Below are 23,095 nucleotides of genomic sequence, written 5' to 3'. Positions count from 1 at the left end.
TTTACTGCATGACAACAAATAGATGCCTGTACCTCAAATTATTTCACTTAAAAAGAGGTAGAAGAGGAAAGGGGTGGAAAATGAGATTTAAAAAAAAACTGAGGAGGCATTGTGAAGTGTGGTATATGTGCACCAAGTTTCTATGAGAAATATGATCATTATTTACCACAAAGAGGTAATATATATATGAAGGGATCCATGTGATACAGGGAGGGGAGAGAAAGGAGCTTTAAAAAAGAATTAAGAAATGTCATTACATGTATCAACTTTTCATGATGAATGCAATCATTTTTCCTACTAACATGCACCAATAGATTTTTTTAAAGCTGTAGTAGGCAAATCTTATTTTTAAATTTGAGAAACCTTGATTAAAGTTCTATCTCAGTCACTGCACTATGTGGTTTTTGGGAAATCACTGTTTACGTAAATTATAATTTCTATCTGTCAAACAAGAAGCACATAACTACCCCAGTTTTTGCACAAATCAAATCAAATCAAAGTGAGTATGTGAAAATTATATGAATCAGTGGAGTGTAACTCAAAGAAAACTTTAATTTTTATTTTTACTTAAAATCTATAAAGTAATATTAACTTGAAAATGTTTACTTTAGTCACCATATCCACAATATAATTGTTTAATTATTAGTTTCTTTGAAAAAAGCGGAACATAAAGATATTTGAGGAGCAATTTGTGACATTTTCTAATATTTTAAAATGTCTGCACTAATACTAAATTTAAAGCAGTTTCTAAGGATTCATTTCACTAATTGTGTACACTATCTAAATAACGTTTTATTATTAAAAGATATAATTATAGTAATAAATTGTGCTGACATAATTGGTTTATCGGCATACATTTGATGTTGGTGAGCTTTCCTTCCAACCTCTGAAAGCAAAGGAGCATAGCCATATTAGTGACCTAGTTACTAGCATTCTGAGTATTTGGAACATTAATTAGAATGATTTATAGATAGAATAGAGAGTTTTAGTTAATGGGACTGTTTTGTTACCTAGACATCAGTCAACTGAGCGTTGCTATTATTTAATTTCATTTGTAACTGGAAATATTTGCTGTCTTCTAACTTGTGAATTCTGAAATGACCTGCATTACTACCAAAACTGTTTTTCTTTTTCTGCAAGTATTCATTATATTGTCTCCTAGATTACATGTCATAATGATCATTTTATTTGTTCTTTTTATTTTTCCCAGCTTCTCATGGCAGAGACTTTAGACACATCGGATTTTTCTGAATGGATGTTTTAACAGAAACAGTAATAGTGGTTTCTATGCTTTGGGCTTTTCTCATAGTTGGAATTCCTTTTGCAGCATTTTTAAAACAATGTGTAAGAATTTGGCTAATGTGCATTTATTTTATTAAGAAAATGTGATAAAAATAAAAAGTTTATCTTTCAGAAAAAATAATGCTGATATATTTCTAAGAGCTATAAATTGTTATTTATGTTTAATAATCACATGATTTTTCACTTGCAGTGTTTCAGTACTTTACAAGTTCTAGAACCATATTCTATTAAAAAATGAATTTTCTTTCATAAAATTTGGACTTTTTGTTTTAGATACACATATGTTACCGAGAAGGATCTTTACTACGAATTAATTTCATTATAAACAAAAGTAATTATTACAATAAAATAGTATTACAACTTATTATCAAGACCATGAACCAAGGCCCCAAGCCATGATGATTGTACCAAAGTGAGGGTAACATGAAAATTATGTGAGACTTTCTCTGTTTCATCAAGAGCCACTAAAACTGAAAGTGAAATAATAGTTAAATTGAAATGGCTCTAAATATGTTGATGGATGACAGGAACAAAAAAGTTGTGCAAGTTGAAAGCAAGTGCTCCACCAAAATGTATTGAGCCTATACTACTGCTCGTTAATTTCTTACCGTTCCTAATATGTGAATTAAACTTTGTTGTAAAAGTATATGTAAAGGAAAATAAACATATATATTTCATTATTATCCACAGTTTCAGGCATCCACCATTGGTTTTGGGAATTATTCTTCAAAGAGGGAATTATTATCTGTATGCTTATACATGGATACAGCATTTGTTAAGATAATAAACAGAACTCATAGGAGAAATATGGAGATACTTCATGAGAGTGGTGATGAATGAGAATATGTATCACTAAATAATCATTAAATTTCTAAAGATTCCATTTTACATTCCTAATTTTGAAAATAATTCTGAAATTGTCACATAAAAAGCCAGAAAATTTCTAAGGTTATTAAAATCTAGCTTTTTCACTTTATGATAATGACTATTACATACCAGATAGTAAAAGCAAAAAAGTATAATCACTGACAAAGTTTATCAATGCAAACTGCTTGTCCCCACTTTTTTTTTTGATGCATTTCTACATCTATGTTTACCTATATCTATACTTTAAATCATTTAAATTTCTTGCCTTAATATCCCTACCACTGTGTTCCAGAATCTAACTTGATGCTATTTTTATCTTTGATGTCCAGCACTGAGCTTTCGGCCAGCAGATGACAGGCATTCAGTAAACATTAGATTAACTCCAAATGACAAATAAAAATCAGCAAATACAAAATGAATTACAAACTAGCAGTGAATGATTGAATGTCTCTCTGAGGATTTAAGAATTCAAAGAAATTATAATCTACAGTGAAGTAACATATTCATTACATGAAAACAAGCAGATATGTAATTCATCAATACTGAAAGCTGGTGTGTTCATAAAGTCAGGTGAATTATTTATAGAAGTTTTAGGGAAGATAGGAAAGATGGTGATGAATTTTGATAGGTCCTGAGATCAGGAAGATGTTGGCAGAGAGCCTGTTTTGAGTTAAGCTGAGAAAAATATATAGGAATTCCACATATTGCATAAAAGTATGGACAAAAATTTCAGACAGAAATAACACAAACACACCTAAAAATTCCACAAATCATTCAAGACAACTATGAACAATATTATGATTTATAATGATGCCATTCTTTGTCCAGGCTTAGCACCTAAGATCAGCTTATTTTCTGTATCTTGTGAACTTTATTTTCAGGGTCCTTCTTAAAATGTATTATGACTATTTCTCTTTTTTTAAAGTTTATTGCACTACTAAATTGCATTAAATTTCCTAAATTGTACTTGGAAAAAAAAAAAAAAGAACTCGGAAGAAGCAGTGTCCCACACTCCCATAGGAACTCAAGAAATGTGTTATAAATAAAAATGCTACCATTAAAAATAATATTGCAGATTAATCAAGGCTCTCAGAGACTCATTTATCTTCAGTGATATTAACATAATAATCTTTTTTATATATAGTAAGGTTAAGGAAATAATAATTCTATTTTGTGTATCTACGAGATGCTGATCTTTCATCTGACAAATAACTTTTCATTCTCTATTTCCTCAAAAGAAAGCAGTCTAATACAGGAGAAGGAGTTTGAAAAGGTTGAAGAAATATATCAAAAATTTATCTCCTCACCCTAGACAACAATTGAACAGATTAAATCTGACAAATAACTATTTCAGAATTTGTGGATCCAGCAAAGTGTTCCAACTAGTAGGGAAATGCTTGGTCAGTATTTTGTGATTAATTTTGATTAATTTCATCTTTTGACCACGGTAAAAGCTACCCACACACCACATACCCAGGTTCACAGACCAGTTTGCTCAGAACCAACTGGGCAAAAAAGAAAGACTCTGTCCAAGTATCAGGGATACTTGATACCACCATCGACTGTTACTACTGATAACAGAAATGCAATAAAAAATGTGACACCCGATTGTTGCTAAGCTTTTGATCTTAAACTCTGCTTCCACTGGCTGCAAGGCCTTCCTGAAAATACAAAGTGATCTTAAGTTAACTCTCCTATTTTTTCCTTCTTTTATACGTTCAGGAGTGTAAAAGGAAGCCACTCAAAAGTACCACTTATAGGGGTAAATTTGAAAAACAGCACATACTTCCAGGGGAAGGCAATGCTCCAGAAAGATCTTTGAAGACATTTAATTTACACTTCAAACTGACCCTTAGTGCAGAGACCAATAACAACCACTCAAAAATGCAAATAACTGAAATAGCCAGAAAACTCTGGGGAAAGTGGAGATGTGATTTTTAGAGTTACCTACCACAGGTAGAAAACAGAATCAAGAGGGGACAGCCAGAGCCTAGCTTTTATCCATGAGACAGTACCATTCATGGACTGCAGGGAAAGAGAACAAGGCCCCACCAGGAAGCAAACCCCGCATGGGAGCCAGCACAATGTGGGGGCCACTGCTGGAGTGGGGATAGCCAGACCCCATCCTCTTCCATCATCCCAGTTCGCAAACAAGAAGTACCAACCCCTCCCACTCCCCACATAAGCAACAAGCTGATCTAGAGAAACATAGGCTATGACAGAGAAACACAGGTTACAAGGATAGCTATCAAGGTAAAATGCAATTGGATGCCTGTGATGCTCTGGTATTTAACTTGCAAGTTTGCAAGTCTAAGGCCAGTAGTCCGATCATCTGTTCAGAGGATAGCACTACTCAGTATGACATATGGTGGTGATCACCTTCTGAGGGTGGTATTCATTGTTGATTAGCTGTTTTCTTATTTTGAATTACTATGCAATTTTCATTGTTTTGTGGGGCTGGGTTATTCTCTTTTGTCTTGTTTGATTATGTTAAATCTGAGGGCATGAGCAGTTATTTCAAACAGTGATATATAATATGGTAGCCACTTGGATTTAATATTGTCATATTTTGTACTCCTTTATTGCATTCATCATTTTATTTCTATTAATTTCATTTTGTTCTGTTTTGTTTGATTTTTACTATGTCCAAAGATATCTGCAGCTATTTTGAAGACAAAAAAAGAAGCATTTTGGTAACTATTGTTGATTTCATAATGTTTGAAGTCCTATATTACTTACACTTTTTGTTTTGTTTGGTTTTACTCTGTTTAATTTTCCTTGGTTTTGCTGTCTTTGAAATTAAAAAAAAGGAATCAGAGTACTTAAAGATAGAGCAAAGGAACTCAGTGGACACTGAAGAACATAAAAGTGAATAAAGACTGAGGAACACTATAAAGCGACACTCATCATCTATTTTTAATTGGTTAGGGAGGAGACAAGAAAGTAATGAAGATGTGGTTTACTATAAAGAAATAATCAAAACACAAAAGGAGACAGTAATGCAACAAATGGAGAAGAAAATATGTAAGGCATACAGAAAAAATAGCATAATAAAATGAAATTTTTTCTTATCAATGGTTATGTTAAGTGTAACTAGATTAACATCCATAGTCAGAATAGAGTTCTGCCTATGTGACCTATAGGAGCTCACTTTACACTTAAACATACAAAAATGTTGAAAGGATAGAAATTAATATTGCACAAAGATAGCCACCAAATGAAACCAGAAGTGACTATACTAATATTAAACAAACTAGATTTCAAGTTTTAAAAAGTATACAGAAAATAAAGAAATAATATGTTAATAAATGTTCATACTAGCAAGACAATATAAAACATAAATATTAAGTAACACATCATTAAAATATATAATATGAAAATTGTTGATAACTGAAAGAAGAAATAGAACTACAAAAACAGATGAAATTTCAGTATCTCACTTTTAATAAAGAGTAAAACATTCAACAGAAAATAAGGAAATAAATGACTACAGATCATAACCAACTAGATCTAACAAGCAGACATGATATAAATGTCTCAGATATGGCACATGAATTGATAGAAATGCCTTTTTCTCTTTATTCTTCCTTTTTCAAATTTAGCCCAAACATTTGATTTTCCATACAAATTTGAGAATAATTTTGTTAAAAAATTAATCAAAAGTTGCTGAAATGTCACTTTGAACTAAGCTAAACCTTTGTATCAGTTTAAAGAGAATTAATTTCTTTGCTATGAAGATCTTTCAATACATAAACAGACCAATGTCCACTTATTTACATCTTCATTTTTTTCTGTTTTACAATTTTCATTCAAATTCTGCTTGTGTTATATATTTCCATATAATCATTTCCTTTTATATGATTATGAGCATATTGTATTTTAATTTTAGCATTTATTTTTCTATGGATAATACATAGAAATAAAGATGATACATGAATGTTACATTGCACTCTGATATTGAAGTTACATGTTAGTTCTAGATGTTTTCTGATGGATTCCTTGGGATTCCTACTTTACACACTTATATCAAATATAAATCGAAATTATTTTATGCCTTTCTCTCTGATCTGAGAAGTAGCATCTGATTCCATTCTTTGATGTTTGTAGAAAACATATAAGCTTCACTTCTTGATTTGCCTTTCATTTCTTATGGACAGACACATTCATAAGAAAATTTAAGTGTTTCTTTGGATTCCATGACAGATTCAAACCATACATACTCCTGTGTGTCCAAGGGCACTTATGTTGGCTCGGCCCTTCAAAATGTTGGTAAACTAAGTAGTTTCCATTTTGAATAAGGTATACTGTCCCCTCAGAGTTGCATGAATTCTCAGGTAGAGCTTTCAAAAGCAATTGTTTCATGAAATTGCTCAAGTTACCAGTGGATTAATCTATTGATGAGTTCATAGCTAACTGTCATATTAGAAGGTGAAGCCTGGTTGGAGGAGCTACGCATCTCTGTGATCATGACCTACACATGTGTATTCTTGTAACTGGCCCTTCCGCTCTTTTTTCCTGGCTCTCTGTTCACTCTGCTTCTGGCTGTTAGGAAGTAAGAGGTTTTCCTCTGCAATGACTTTCCACGATACTCCTGTCTTGGAGCCTGTCAACTATAGACTGAAAGCTCTGTAACTAGAAGACAAAATAAAATAAATATTTTCTCTTTTAAGATGCATGTACTAGGTATTTTATCCCAGTAATACAAAGTAGACTAGTAGATTGTCTTTATTGTCTCTCTCTAAATTCATGTTTAGATCTGTCTGAGAGGACAGATAAAGTTGAAGCCTAATTTATGCAAATAAAAGTTTTATATCAACTTAAGGGTGTCAATAGGTGTGTTTTTATGTCATAATTGTAGATAGGTGAAACGATTTTTGCATTGGATGCAAGCCTTCCTTAGACATAGCAGAAAGTCAAAGCAAACTTTCTATTTTTCGTTCATTCAGTGCTGAGGATCAAACCTCAGGTCTCGCACCTAAGGGTTCTGCTATTAGCTACATCCATAGATCTGATAAAAATAAATAAATAAATAGTCTTATTGTCTTTTTTATTTATTCTTTTCCTATTTGGCTTATTTGATTGACTATAATTTATAACACTATTGAATAAAAGTGATGAAAGCAAACAGCCTTTCTAGCTTTGTTCTTTATTATAAAGGTTAAATAGTCAGTGGTTCGCTGTTCATCATATTAGCTGAAAATGTGTGTGTTTTTGAAAAGCTGAATAAGATCCAAAATAATTATATTTTACTGAAGAATTATAATTAAAAAAATTTTTCCACTTCATTGCATGCTTTTTCTGTATTATTTTATATTTCAATGTATTTTTTTAAACTGTTACTAAGTTGTACACAGACTGGAGTTTGAATTTTGACACATTATCGAATTTTTACAACAAATTATATTTGATCATGATATAAAATTCATTTATACTTTGTTAAAATTTCTACATTCATATTGTATTAGTTTCATCAGCCTATTTTTATTAATGAAACTTTTGGTAGCTTAAGACAACAGAAGGCCATCCATTCACGATTCTGGCATTGATAGCCCCAGCCTAGATGACAGTAAAATTGTGCTCCCCCTCTACGAAGTCAGTAAAAGTGACAGCATTACTTGTTTCATCTACCTTCTGGGATCTGCCCAACATGCCTTCTGTCTTTGTACGATCTTTTGTTTTTTTAATGAGGGAAACTGTGCTTTCAAGGAGTGGTTTGGCAGTATTCCTTCTCTTTCAGACTCAAGGAAGAATTTGAGGAGTGCTGGTGTTAATTCACTGACGTTCCAGTAAAACTGAGCACCGAGTGCATCAGTCCTGGGTTTTGCTTAGTTGGTAGTTTTTATTACTTTCACTTATCTCTTCAGGGTTTTTACATCTTCTTGCTTCATTTTTGGTAAGTTATATATGTCTAAGAATTTATTGACTTCTAGATTCTCCAATTCATTGGAATATAAGCTTCTAAATAATTTCTATTTTTTTTCACTTTACTAGTACCCATCTGTGGTAGATAATGACTACCTTCACTGAGGAGGATTAATACATGTATATGACACATTTCATTTCTCTTCTTTCTCCTGCCTTCATGCAATACCTTCTGTTTTACCAGAATCAACTTATTTATCCTTCAGATCTTATAAATTTAATTAACATATACACAGGTTGAAAACCAGACAAATAAGCCAAAAAACATATAAAACATATGGGACAATTGTAGTAAGTCAAAGTAGACTTTTAGATACATTGTCTACAATTGATTACAATATAATTTTTATTTCTCTTTTTTTGCTTTCTTTTTTTATTTCATATATGTGTGTGTGTGTGTGTGTGTGTGTGTGTGTGTGTGTGTGTGTGTGTTTCCTATCAGTGAAAACATGCGCTATTTAAACCTGTGTGTCTGAATTACTTCACTTAACATCACTTCAGTTATATCGCGGTTTCAAAGTGCACCTATTTTCCTGCAAATGACTCAAGTCTCTCTTTTTCTAAGACAGGGTAGTACTTCACTGTGCATAAGTTCTACATTTTCTTTGTCCATTCATTTGTTGGTGGACATATAGACGATTTCCAAGATTTAGCTGTTATAAGTTATATTGCTATAAAAGTGGTTTTCTAAAAGATTATAAATATATATATGTATATTATTATATATACAAGATAAATAGCTATACTACTAATCTGTTAGTTCACCCAAAAGAACAGTTTGTGCTCTCATTGTTTGATTGTTTGATCATTTTTGTTCCTAAATCTTGTAACATTAACAACTATTTCTTAAGTTAACAATATGCAATATATTAATTTGTGTTAATTTCCTACAATTGTTTGAAATTCTGTATCATTTCTATCTTTTTTCTGATTGATGTTTTAAAATAAAAGATATATATCTCTAATGCAAAAAAATTGTTTTCTATATATCAATATAATGTGTCATTAACTTTTTTGGGAAGAAACGTACAAGAGGAATAGCTGGAATTTTGTCCCAAAATATAAAGAGTAAAGTTAAAAAAAAAAAGAGAGATGATAGTAAATAGGGATATATCTATTTTTCAAAAGAAAAGAGGACCAAGTGATGGAGGGAAGGGGAAAGAAAAGAACAGGAAGACGTTAAAAGAGAATTAAGATGTGGTATATAAATGTAGCAAATCTTCATGAGAAATGTAACCATTGTGTACTGAAAACATATACCAATAAAAACTAAATTTAAAAAAATCTGATTTTGAAAAAAACTCTGAAAGAAAATAAAGTTGCCTCAGAAATAGTTGCAAGTTGCAGTCTGATAAATAACTTGTACTTTGGAAACAGCTTAATAAGAAAAAATACAAAAGATTTGCACAAACACTGCAAGAAACAGGATACATATGTACATGACAAGATACTGATGTCATTAGTCTTAGGAAAATGCAAATGAAAACCAAGGTAGGATACACTACACATCTATTTGAATAGCTGAGATTAATATACTTAACTGTATAAAAATATCCAGTAAAAACATGGTGCTAGTAAAAATCTCAGATATTAGTGATGGAATGTGAAACAATGTGATTGCCTTAAAAATCTTAATGTTTGGGTCAGGAATTTAATTCAGTGACATAGCACCTGTCTAACAAACATGAGGTTCTGAGTTCTATTCCTAATACCAAAAAAAATCATGTTTATTATAAAGTAGCACACAGGGGCTACTGTATGGTCCTACCATTCCATCCATATGTATTGATTCAAGTGAACTAAAAGTATATGAAAACTTGTACATATGTATTCATAGCATCTTCATTTTTAAGAGTAAATACTGCAAAAAACCTAAAGGGTCATTAGCAAATAAATGGACAAACAATATCATACTGCTCAGGAATAAAATTGAATAAACTATTGAAATCAACACAAATATAAACAATCTTACAAAATTATGCAACTATATAAGCCATGCAAAAATATGTATCTCCTACTTAAATCCATTTTTATATTACTTTATACTATGAAACTTCACATTTAGAGTTAAAAACAGAACAGTGATTTCCCCGGGGAACGTGGAGGAGGCATAGACAGGAATAACAAGGAGTGATTGCAAAAGGTTACCAGGGAACAAAAGTAGGTAACCAATGCTATCACAAATGTGGTGATGGATGAATGTACCTAAATCAAACAATAAACTTTATATGCAGAGGAATTACACCTTAATAAAGGAAAAAAACAAATCAAATAACAGAGTTGTAATCTAAATTGTCAAAGTAGCAAATAAAAATATTATTTTGAAGGCTTGAACTTTTTATTACATCATTTAAATTCTATTACTTTAGAGTCGGGTTCTTTCTTATTTTTAATTGCTTAAAATTGTTCTTTTTAGTATCTATTCATATGAGCTTCCAGCACACATAAAAATAATGTGTAAAACCAATTACAGCAAAACCTTTATCATATTGTCAATATCACTACATAAAATACAAAATACAAGCAGGTGAAAAAAGGTGTTAATGGGTTTTTAGAAAGTACATGCATAAAAATAACCCCAAAGTTTTATTATTATAAAATTATAGAAGTACAAACATTTATTCAGCCACATCAGAATGCAATATGTTATTCATTTACATCTTAAGAGTGCTGAATAAGTTTACACCTTAGGTTAGTCAGCCGGAGAGAATTTCTGGCGTGATTTTTTTCACATTAACATAATGAATGGAAATAGGCATTTTATGTTCAAATCTAAAACTTTTGCATATAAAGTATAAAGCAATCTCTCATATAAACTATAAAGTATGTCCTCACATGACTTTCCTGAAATAGATACCCTGATAATTGAATGCTACCGCAAAATACTACCAAAGACACATCTGATCATCAGGCATAGATGTGTGTGATTTTTAAAACCCCAGGTGACCATGACAAATCAGTGCAGAAAGCAGTACTTAATAGTAAAAATTATGATCTTCTCATAAGTTCCATTTTATTCGACATCTAAAAAAAAAAATAATGACCCTAAAGTTTTCCTGAAAATACAAACAACACAAGCTCTGGTCCACATGAGCTGTGAAAATATTCCCCTAAAATGTCTATTAATATGTATTAATACCAGAAAGCTCATGTTTACTCACTACTAGAAGTGTTTGTTAAATGTCAATCATCTTTCTAAAGGATGGGTATTAATTCTTTCACTTCTCAGTAAAAACACTATGATGCAGATAATAGTGTGATTCCAATTATAACAGATGCAAAAGCTTTGCTCAAGAAGGTTAATGTAAGGACTCATATAGAACTGTGCTCCTTAACTCCAACTATAACACCGTATACTCCAGATTATGAGCTTATTTGCAAACCAGGTCCTTTCAGACGTAGTGTAAGGTGGTACAAAGGAATGAAGGTCCTTAATCTAATTCAGTATGACTGCTATCCTGATAAATTTCTATTGTCTAAATATCCCTTATTATAACTTCAATATAATAATTAAGAGTGGAATCCAGACATCTGCCTCCAGTGTGCTCTATGTGTGTATTTAGTGTGAACTATTTTATTCATTTCCAGTAAACACTAATTAAATTGTAATTCTGGGTCAGAAAGGAAAAACTGAGTTCTGGAAGAAGCACACAGAAATAAATCAGAAAAAAGGTTCTGGGGACAGGAATGTAAACATGTACTGTTAGACATGATAGGAAGCACAAAGATTTTGAATGAAGATATGTTTGATGATCTGATATATTGGAGATGGAAGAGTAGAAAGGAAGAAAGAGGAGCCTAGGAAAAAATAAGAACAATTACACTAAAAGAGATGTAGAATTATCTGTCAAAGTCTTAATTTATTTGCAAACGTTTCTACAAGTTTAACTGTTCCTGGTGTCATGAGAAGTCCAAGACATTGGTGAAAAATACATTTTATCACAAAACCTACGTGTTTAAATTACAGTAAATTGCCTCTGTCACAAAACAGAATCCATAAATAACCTCAAGCATGGCTGATTTAACATTTTGCCTACTGACCTGAAAATGTCAATGACCTCCTCAAATACCTTACATCTAAAAATAACTTTCACTGTGAAATCTCTTGTGTCAAAAAAATCAGTTAACATTTAGTGTTGCTAAAGAAAAATCTAAACCAATATAATGCCTTTTATTGTTTTAGTTTTGTTTTGTTATTTTTTATGATAGAAAATCTATTATCTTATTTCTAAAAGTGTTAGGATTTTTCCTTTAAAAGATAAGCCAATATCTGAAGTAACATTTATGACAACTCTGACAGGATCGTGCTCTGGTTCCATGAATTTGAGACTGTTCTTACCACTCAGCAGTATTGTTATGAAGAGTCTTGAGAAGATAATTAATGAGGCTTTTCATTGATATTAATGTGGAAATTTTAACATCTTGTATCAATGATGCAGTCAGGCTCAAACTCAAATTTTATTCAGTACCTACTATATGGATTAAAATATAGCATTAATATAACTGCATAAGTAAGACTGGCTCTGTCAGATTATTTTCTTCACAATAACTCAGAACTCATAACTTACTTATTTTTTACTCAATAAGACTATCCTATCTGAAACCATGCTCAAGTTGGCAAGGATCATGGAGAAAGAATGCTCTTTTCAAAAGTGTTGTTGTTCTCTATATTAATACATAATCTGTTACAATATACAGGCTTTCCTTTTATATTTTAAATTACATCAAAAAGTTTTCCTTACATGTAGGGTTTATCCAAAACTTTTGTTGAAAGTGTACATATGGTGGTATATACTGTTTAATCATAATGATGTGAAATTTCGTCATTTAATCATTTGTCTACCCGTCTATCTATCTATATCTATGTTTTGCTTCAAACCACTTTCTTATCTCCATATATACCTTCATAGATATTTTGATAATTAGAGGAATCATTAAGCTTGATAAAAATTATCCTTTGATTTGGCAGATTTTAAAATATTTCTTAAAATTATTCCTTGTCTCCCTGCATGTACTTGTTTCAGATTGGAGTCTTTCTTTATGGATTTCTTTGACATTGTCTTCTATTATATCTTTTATAAAATGTTCTCCATTTCTGCATTTTTACAATGAGAAATGTACTTGCTTCAATAATCCAAATGCCAACTTAACTCTTCACTGGTTTTTATTTTACTATTATTCAGTGAGCCATTTAGTTGGACTCTACTCAGCAATTATTATTATTTCCAAGATTGCTTATTAATTTTTCATAAATAGTTTATATTGTTTCATATACTAAATCAGCCTTGCTCTAAACATGTTACCTTTGTACTTCGTTGCATTTATTGTTATGCCTTTCTTAAGATACTTAAATTTGGCGCTATTGTCTCACAGCATTACTTTATAACAAATCAAAGCCTTACAGATTTTGATAAGTTGACAGGCCCAGAGAGTTATACTATTATTAAAGTTATTTTAGAGTCCTAAAATATTATTATTCTTAAAATTTGAACTACTTGAAAATCAAATATTCACTACATGTAATTGTCATTGTCATCCTGATATACAAGTAAAAAATCATCCAATAGTGTTTCTGGTCATGTTTAATACTACTTTTTGTGTTTTAAAATCAATTTCCATGAAAAACAAAGTAAATTAAACATAGAAGATATTGATTTGTATTTATGGAAGTATAGTAAAGTATGTGGGTGAACTAAAACCATACACAGACACATGTTTCTGTTCCCTGTGAAACTGAAAAAATCGTATGTTTTCAAAATAAATGATAATACTGCCATGAATGAAAGGAAACTGCACAAGTTTCCAGGTTCTTGAGTGATGAAGAACTGGATGTGACACACACTTGTAAGGATAAAGTAGCAATGTTTTAATCATGTGACAGTACAAACAGAAAATTTCTTCATGCTGAAAGAAAGGAAATGTAATTTTTTAATTAGATTGTGGGTGAGGAGACCTTAGTTGAGTATTTGCTAACTAACAATTAATGATTCTTCACAGCTGAAGGCTAAGAATAATCCCTTAATATTTTTTAAGTTGTGAGGGAACAAAGTAGAAGCAATATTTATTGATTTTCACTCTTTAAGAACAGCAAGGAGACTACTGGGCAGTTTTACATCACTTTCAAAGGTGACACAGATTTCTGCACTTGTAGCCTGTACTACACTCATTTCTCTGGCTTTCCACAGGCCCTGATAGAGCTTTTAGGCAGTTAGCAATATTTTACTGTACTTGCCATTGACTCAAATTGCACAGTGATTGATTTAAAATTGATTAGATTATTGTTAACATAATCTTGCTTTGAAATTATTAGACCCCAATGAAATTTGAATCATTTTCTCTTTCCATTATTTATTTGTTTTAAATATCAATGGTTTTATTTGGTTGTTCTACACTGTTACTAGTGGTAGGGGAAATAGTACATTTTGGAATATTATGTTAAAATGATAGCTCCTAAAACTAAACTAGTGCCAGCACAATACATTTGCTTGGACAACTTTGCACTGCTAAATGAATAAGGTATCTTTAATGAAAATGTAAAATTTTGTTAGAAATTAGGTATAATTTTCAAAATAAGGATAAAAGTTTACTACACATTTTTTAGAAATTTAATTTTCATCAAGTAAATAGAGTAAAAAGTCCTCAATCTTTTTTAAAAGTTTGGCTTCAAATCACGCATAAGCTAGTTGCTAGACGTGAATCACAGGCAAATTACTGGCATCACTGCAGTAAGTTTAGCCATCCACAAAAATAGGGATAACAAACTTTCATGACTTATGTCTTACTGCTGTTAGGTTAATAAAATGGGAAAATGAATGGAGTCACTTTATAAATTTTGAAGATATATGTGGTAAAAGTTACGATGAGTGTTGATTAATGTTTCTGATGAATCACCTATATTGTTTTCTAGTGCAAAAATGTTTGAGATATATTAAAGCATTTGAAGTGTGAGATGGATCTACATTTTTAGTCTAGAGAATTTCTCAATAAATCAAACAATAAAGGTGGAATGATGGAGTCTATTCCAGTGTGACAACAATTTCCTCTAGCCTATTGATTTTTTGAAGCAATTTATTACTCTTTCGGTACAAAATGGAGTTGGAACTTTGCAATTGTCTTCCTAAGTGCCTGAGTGTCAGCATTACAAAGGGAATGTAGGTAGTAATTTTCATTTCCTTTTATTACACGTATGGAAAATTATTACAATTTGAATTATTTTTGAATAAAAAATTAAATGTAAGACTAGAAGTGAGAATGTGAATTTCCCTTGATTTTATTAAAAGAACATTAACCATGTCAGGTATATAAGCAAATATTTCAACTGTTTGTCCTAAAGATATTTCCTGATGAATAAGGTACATCTAAATGAATTTCTAATACGTAAAAATATTTTACAACTTTAAAAATAATCTCATGCACTTAAATGCTGTTCTAAAATGATAGGTTAGCCAATCCCAAGACATTGTACTTAAAATATATTTACACCTTTTTGTCATGGTAAAGAAAAATAAAAGAGGGTAATCACAGTACTCTTAATTTAGAATTTACTTAAAAGTAAAATCTGGATTGTAAAACAGAAAAAAAAAATTAATGTCAAACTTCATTTCTTTTTTACACTTACCTCCAATTCAGGAAAAGGCTTAATTCATTATGACTGATCACTTATTTTTCATTTTCAAAATAATTATTATATCAACAATATCTTTGGATAACTAGCACAAATATTTAAATTGTTACTAATATTCTGTGATGTCAAAGTATAATGGATTTAATTGAAATAACCAGAGGTATTTTGTAAAAATATATTTGGTTCTGAAGAATTCAATTCTTAAACAAATGAATTTTATGCTTTAGTTGAATAAACAGTATATGAATCAAATGACCTATATTCTCACAGCAGAATATGGAAGAAACTTTATTATACATGGAAAAGAAAAATTGACTAAAGTACAAATTCATTTTTTAAAAATTCTTAAAACATAAACTGAATACTAACATTCTTTTTAAATAAATCTTCATTATTATTTAAAAATGCTAAGACTTACTTTCAAATTGCCTAGGTTGTTAATGAAAATACTTTATATTACTTTTTAAATGTAATTCAGTACATCTAACTTTATAAAAATTATAAATATAATAGCACTTTTGAATTTTATTGTTTTTAATGTTTCAATATAGACCAAATTAACTTCCATTCATGTGACAATTTTAGTTAATATCTTAAATATTAAATAAAAGTATAAAGCTAGGAACCATTAAAATTGATCTGAATTCTGTAGCAGCTAAAACCTGAATGCCAAAGGAAACAGAAGGGGAGACCATGATTCTCAGGAATCTCTGGTACAGACATACTCAGGGAAGAACTATTTGGTCTTGAGCTGGCACAGTGGTATCTAAAGATTGCCAACTAGTGAGAGGAACCCATTGCCCTAGTGAGTTACCACTATTGAAACTCACAATGAGTCAAGAAACAAGACACTTATAACTTTGTGACAGGATCATTGTGGTTAGGGCATGATTAGAGAGACAAAAGGAGCTTTCAGATATATCAGTGCCATGCAAATTCACACAGCAACACTTGTCAAGCACAAAGACAGAGTCTAAGGAAACATAATTCCACTTTCATGTTAGGTAATCTGTGGTTTGGGCAGAATTGTGTAGCTGACAATATTTTTTGAGATGTTTGGATTTTTTTTTTGTTTTGCCTTTCTATGACAGAATGAGGTTTTTTTTTTTTTTCTTAACAAAAACAATGATAGAATTATTTCACCTTTGAAAAATATACAAGACACCAGATCAAGAGTCTTGATTCATAGATGATAATATAGTATTCCATCTTGATTTGTAGTAACACAGCAAACATCAACTAATGGAATAATAATATACCACACTAAAAAATGACACGACACCTAAAAAGTAAGTGCATGAGATGCGTAATAGAATTTTCTGTGGCACCAAGGACCACTGTTACTTGGAAATGAATAAAAAGCTTCTTTCTGTATTTCTAATATCATTTGATTACATTTGGTATGTTCTATTATGTAAGCAAGTGTACATTATTTTAAATATTATAATTTCTTTAATCCAACAAGAAATATTATTTTTCGTTGATTCTTCACTTTCATAATTCTCTAGGTTTCATTCTTAGATTTTTTTCCACACAAGTATTATTCTTGCACCATCAAAATAACAATATTTTCTGAAGCTTGTTTACAATCAAATTGTCAATGTCCAGTTTAATTTAGTGATACAGTACATGTGCTTTACTATCATTACTATCCTTTTTGTTCAAAGATCAGGAATAGATGTGTGATCTCAGTGGTGTTTTCTTCTGTCCCAAATCTATGGATACATTCTAACACAAGTCTATATACTGGAACATATTCAGAGAATGTGATATTGATCTTGAAATATGTGTGATGTATTAAATACTGCAAACTGTCCATCTACAATCTTCCCAGTCTGCAAAATCATATAGTCAGAAACATTGAAGAAAATCTTTATTTCATTAGTTCACTAAGTTCAATTATTGAAGTAGCACATTGCAGTACAATTAAGACAAACTATAAGCTATATCCCCATGCCTACTAAGTATGGTGAACACAACAGATGTAGGGATATGCACTGCTTACAAAATTCGTCTTGTGTCTGTTTCCTGGAATGTCCTAGAAGAACAATGCATATTTTAAACTTGTAATAAATTTTTTGAACAAATAAATGTAGTTATTAGGGTTGTGCTGAGCTATGGGAAGCCCTAACTAGCATTTCAAGAATATAGAGCATGCTCAGCATGGTGGAGCACACCTGTAATCCCAGCATTCATGAGACTGATGAAGGAAGATTGCAGCATAACAAAATAAAGTAAAAGTGAGGTATAGATGCTTACTTCAGTAAGTCTTCTGTAGAATTTATAGGTGATTTCTAATATTAGACAACGTTTCTGTCTCCTGTGGCAAACAAAGCATGGCTCTGGGTGTGAGAATGTGAGCGGTATTCTTTAGGTTGACTTTTTGTTTGACTTCCCAGGCAATACTGAATGTATCTTTCTGATGCTTTGAAACTCAAGCCTGAAAGAATGGTGTAACACTTGGTGCCCTCTTTTTGTCCCTGGAAACAGGGATATTTGAAATTGTAAAAGGATAAGAATTTATAAATCTTTACTGAATTCAAAGGAGCTCTTCAGATTTCCAAGAATAGAAGATTTCAGCAGAACTTCCTAGATTCTTTGTCATGTGTCAATATTCAAAAGCCTGCAAACTTTCACCAGCTGTAATACTTTGACTTTAATGTAACACAAGAGCTGTTTTGCTTGACAGATTATAGTGTTGTAACCAATATTATAATGAGGATAGAAAGCAGATACGTTAAGCTCACATTTACAAAAAAGCTACAGATTAATTACAGTATATTAAGATTCTAAGTTCATCATCATTTAATTTTTTCTCTTGATGCCAGAATGGAAGAATTCCAATATATTGGTGAGACGAAACCAACATGCACTAATAAGCCATGCTAAATTCATTCAAATTTAAGCACTCAAATGTGTTGTAAAGCATAATTACTTGGGAGTTAAAATCTTAAATAGGACTAAAATCCAAATTAAAATTTCTAATGATCACATATAAATAGAAAGTATAATCTGGAAAACACACAAACAGGCCTTCTCTTCAAACAGTATGAAAAAGAAAAAAATTACATGATTCTGTTGCTTGCTAAAGTTTAACATAAAGTCTTCTGCATTAATATTTAAGATGTTGAAATATATAATCATTTTCATGTATTTAAACTTATTCATTTAATATTAGCTTGTATATTACCTGGCAGATGTCACAATAGAGTGTCATCTGCATTTTCTATCCAATTATGAATGAAAATACAGAGATTCTAGCAAGAACATTTTTAAGATGAGTTCTTCATGATACTTTTTGAGTTTATTAGACTAATTAATAAAATTGCATGCAATACCATTAACTAATGAATTCCAAATAGCATGCTGTCAATCTTTTAAACATAATAATGGTAGTATGTTTTTGTTGATTTTATGTGAAATGACAAACTTATATTTCAGAGTTCTATTTTCTTTCTTTAACATTAGGTCAGTATTTTTTCGATGACAGTCCAAAAATCTTCCCTGTGAAAAAAACATGAAGAAAATAGTGTGGTCAAAAATGAGAATAATAATTCAAATCAAGAAAGCAATTCTAAAACCAAATGTCTATTTTCAATTTAATTTCTCAGACTGATTTTGTAAATTCTGATTTGCATTTATTATGCAAAAATGATACATGGCAAAACATATACATTATGTGCTGGTACATTTTGACTATATAAAAAATTCCTCTGATATAAGTACTTTATTGCTTTACTTACTTTAACAATCATAGCTAAAACTATCTTGAGAAATTATAGCTAAATTATCAGCTAATTAGGAATAGTCATTATTGATTTTTTGGGGTTGCTTGCAGAGCACTATTAGGTGTCTTTTCCACTGGTATATTTTAGATATAAGTAAAATTAAAATTCATTAAAGAGAATTTGTACCTGCACATGGCATATCTTGCTTCTTTCTTTTCCATCCCGCTCAACCCTTCAATCCCTCTTCCTCTGCTTATTTTCAAAATCTTTTCCATTTTTCTTTTCTCTTCTTCTTTCTTACTCATTCTTTCCATTCCCCCATCCCTTCCCTTGTTCACTTTCTAATTTGAACATTTTGTTCCCATCTCCCTAACATCTATTATACGTTTTGTTCCTTATCACATTTTGTGTTTGTCACACCAGAGAAACAATACTGTGTTTAAACCTATGTGTCTGATTTATTTCACTACCGAGTATGATCTCATGGTGCATCCATATACCTAGAAATATTTAAAGTTTATCTTTCTTTATGACAGAGTAGTAGTCCACTGTATTAAAAAAGCCACTTCTTCTTTACTAACTCATCCACTGATGTACATTTGAGTTGTTTCCAAGAGTTAGATATTTCAAATTGTGCTGCTGTAAACATGGGTGTGCATATGTCACTATTGTATGATCCTCTTATTTTTTCAGGAAGGTACTAAGAGGAATAACTGGGTCAAATGGAACCTTTAGTTTTAATTTTTTGAGGAACTTCCACACTGATTTCCACAGAGGTTGCCCCAGCCTGTACTCATAACAACACTAGAAAAGGGGTCCTTTGGTTCCCACAGCCCAGCCAGCATTTGTAATTCATTATTTTCTTGAAAATTGCCATTCTTTCCAGAGAGAGATGAAATCTCAGTGTTATGTTAATTTGCCATACTCAAATGACTAATGACGCTGAATATTTTTTCAATACATATTTGTCTTTTCTATCTCTTCATCTGTGAAGTATCTATTCATTTCAGATGCCCATTTTTGGATTGTTCTTTAAATTAGGGAAATCAGACTTTTGTTTTTCAGTTCTAGAATATATATATTCTAGATAGTGGTCCTTTGTCTGAGGAACAGCTGACAAAATTTCCACTTCTGTCAGTGGTTTCCTTTGCTATGCAAAAGGTTTTTAGTAAAATGGGATTTCAGTTGTAGATACTTTGTGAGAATTTCTGGGTGATTTGGATTTTATTCACAAAGCCCTTTTTTATGTCAAAGTCTTCAAGAGGGCTACTTACTTTTAGTTTGGTGCATAGTGAAAGATATGAGTTTAGGTTTTTTTTTTTTTTTTCTCCTTTCTCTTCTTTTTTTTTTTTTTTTTTTTTTGAGATAGGGTCTCAGAATGTTGTTATTGGTCTAGTTTTACACTTCGGCACATGTAAAGACAATTTTTCCACACCATTTCTTTTTTTTTTTTTTTTTTTTTTTTTTTATCGGTACCAGGGATCGAACTCACGACTGCCTGCTTGCAAGGCAGCCGCTTATGCCGCTGAGCTATATCCTCAGCCCCCACACCATTTCTTATAAAGGCTATCTTTCTTCCAATGAAGTTGTTTGGCTCCTTTGTCAAAGATGATAACTAAGAATGTTTGGGTTTGTTTCAGCATCTTGTAATCTTTCACATTAATCTTTGCGCCCCTCCACCTTTACAGATACTTTGCTATTTGTACCACAATGGGTTTTTTTTGTTTGTTTGTTTGTTTGCATTTTGTTTTGTTTTGTTTTGTTTTTTTTGCTTTTTGTTTTGTTTTAGTGTCACAATAGCTTTATAGCATAATTTCATTTTTTTATTTGAAAGAGAAAAGAAACCAAGCAAAATAAAACAATAATATCAACCAAACTAAAGCAGAATAAGTGATACAGAACTTCCAACCTTTTGAAATCAACAATAATTACCACAATGCCCTTGTTATCTTTAAAATAACTGCAGATACCCCTACAAACGTATTAAAAATCAAACAGAAGAGAACAGAGTAGAAACAATAAAAACAAAACAGTGAATATAATAAAGAATCTCAAAATAAGCCAATAGTAAATACGTAATGGCTTCCATAACATGTCTTGTTATCTTTTAAATAGCTACTCATGCTGTCAGAGTTAACATACACAAAACAGAAGAAAATAAATCTCAACCCCCCCAAAATAAAAATATTAAAACCATACCGTTTCGGGATGAGGATGTCCTCCTGTAGGTCGCAGTTCTTTCCCTCCGCAATCTGAAATGTCACTGACTCACAGAGAGAAGCTTGCGTCTGGCTCTCCCCAGGCCCGCAGCAGCTCCCGCAAAGTGCTAGAATCTGGGTGGGGATCTCCTCCCATGGAGCCCTCCACAGTCTGTGAGTAGCGCTAACTTACAAATATAGCATAATTTCAAACCAGGGATTATGATGCTTCTGGCCTTTCCCTTTCCTTCAGTATCGCTTTTGCTATTCCAGGTCTTTTCTGGTTCCCAGTGAATTTCAGAAGTATTTTCTCTAGTTCTGTGGAGCATGCTAATGGCATTTTGATTGAAATTGCATTAAATCTGTGTGGGGAACAGCTGAAACTGATAGGTCACTTGTGGACCAGAGCAAGGCCATGCTCAAGAACACAGCTTCTGAGCCAAGTCACATGAATAAGGTGCTACTGTCTCAAGAACTGGGTGCTTGACACAACCATATGAATAAACTGTTCGGTAGACAGGTTCACATGATATTCTACCTCCTAAGTGTACAAATAAATGTTCTGCAGCTGTTGGATCTTTCTCCTTCTTGTCTTCCTCTTTCTTCTTTTTCCTTCCTTACATCTCATCAGGAGAGAAGGCTCCAAATGGCCTCAGTTTTTTGGATTCTGATTCTTGTTCTTTTTTCCATCCTCTCATCATCCTCATCCTGGGAACTTTAAGAGCTGGTCATGATGTTGCCAGTCTACATAACAATTTTGAAAGTACAATCAGTTTCACATTATTGGTTCTTCCTACCAAGAACAAGGATGTCTTTTCATTTTATAATACCCTCTTCAATTTCCTTTTTTAGAATACTGTAGTTTTCAGTGTGAAATTATTTTACTTCATTCCTAAGTTTTGTTTTTGTTTTTGCTTATTGTAAAAGGTGTTTTTTCCCTAATTTCTGTCTCAGGGAATGTGTTATTTTGTACAGAAATGCTATTAATTTTGGAGTGTTGACTTTTTATCCACCTAAGAGACTGAATTTAGTTAATAAATCAAGAAATCTTTTGATGGAGCTTTTAGAACCTTCAATGTGTAATATCATGGCATTTGGAAATAATGATAATTTGGCTTCCTAATTGGTTACCCTTATTCATTTTATTTCTTTCTCTTCTCTAGTTGCTAGTTTCCAAAACAATATTGAATAAGAATAGTGACAGTGGACTTTCTCCTCTTGCTCATCATTTTAGACTGAAAGCTATTGCTTTCAAAAGTCTAAAGCTTTTCACCTATTGTCTATTTAATATGATGTTGACTGTCTTAGATGGATTTTATCAGATTGTAAATAAAGACCATCTATTCTATTGTTCTGTATGGATTTTTCTCATGAATGGGTGTTTGACTTTGTCAATTATTATTTCTGCATTCATTGAGATGACATTATGTTTATTTTTTCCTTGTCTCTTTTAA

Source organism: Cavia porcellus, unplaced genomic scaffold, assembly GCF_034190915.1.
Source record: "Cavia porcellus strain 051 isolate PalLab524CR breed Dunkin Hartley unplaced genomic scaffold, mCavPor4.1 scaffold_1, whole genome shotgun sequence".
In the NCBI taxonomy this organism is placed as follows: Eukaryota; Metazoa; Chordata; class Mammalia; order Rodentia; family Caviidae; genus Cavia; species Cavia porcellus.
This window is presented reverse-complemented; position numbering follows the sequence as displayed.